Source organism: Vombatus ursinus, unplaced genomic scaffold, assembly GCF_900497805.2.
Source record: "Vombatus ursinus unplaced genomic scaffold, bare-nosed wombat genome assembly UNPS02014816.1, whole genome shotgun sequence".
NCBI classification, from domain to species: domain Eukaryota; kingdom Metazoa; phylum Chordata; class Mammalia; order Diprotodontia; family Vombatidae; genus Vombatus; species Vombatus ursinus.
The window spans coordinates 6,770,070-6,771,181 of record NW_020954594.1 but is presented as its reverse complement, the minus strand read 5'-3'; positions in this window follow the sequence as shown (position 1 = coordinate 6,771,181).

Sequence of the window (1,112 nt, the reverse complement as noted above, 5' to 3'; positions counted from 1 at the left end):
AAAAGACTTTTACAGTGGAGGGGAAATGGGGGAAAGTGAGAGGGAATGAGGGAATCTTATTTGGCTTAAGGAGGGAATACCATACACACTCAATTTGGTATGGAAATCTATTTTACCCTATATGAAAATAGGGGGAAGGGGATAAGAGGGGAGGATGATAGAAGGGAGGGCAGATTGGAGGAGGGGGTAATCAGAAGCAAACACTTCTGAGGAGGGACAGGGTCAAAAGAGAGAATAGAATAAACAGGGGGAGGGTGATGGGATAGGATAAAGGGAAATATAGTTAGTTTTTCACATCATGAGCCCTATGGAAGTGTTTTGCATGATGACACATGTATAACCTGTATCAAGTTGCTTGCCTTCTCAATGAAGGTGGGTGGGGAGGGAGGAAGGGAGAAAATTTGGAACCCAAAGTTTTAAAAACAAATGTTAAAAATTGTTTTCACATGCAATTGGGAAATAAGATATATAGGCAATGGGGCATAGAAATCTATCCTGCCCTACAGGAAAATAGAAGGGGAAGGGGATGGGGGGGATAGAAGGGAGAACAGATTAGGGGAAGGGGTATTCAGAAGGCACGCCATCTTGGAGTGGGAGAGGGACGAGATGGGGAGAAAATTTGAAACTTAAAATCTTGTGGAAGTGAATGTTGAAAACTAAAAATAAAATAATAAAACTAAAAAAACTAAAAATAAAAAATAAGAAAGAAAAAAAGAAGGGCAGCTAGATGGCGCAGTGGATAGAACATTGGGCTAGGAATCAGGAAGACTCATCTTCATGAGTTCAAATCTAGACTCAGACATTTACTAATTGTGTGACCCTGGGCAAGTCACTCAACCCTATTTGCCTCACTTCCTCATCTGTAAAATGAGCTGAAGAAGGAAATGGCAATCCACTTCCGTATCCCTTGCTAAGAAAATGACTGAAACAACCCACCTCCAACAAACAAGTGTGCAAGACCAAAAAAGGAAAAAATAGCCTGTCCCCTCATGGAGGTTTATATTTTACTAGGGGAAATACGACAAATTCATATGTAAAAGTGGCCAAAATAAAAAGCTGGAGTGTTTCTAAGCTAGAGGAAAGAGAACCATTTTCCTGCCTGGGTTTAGTTT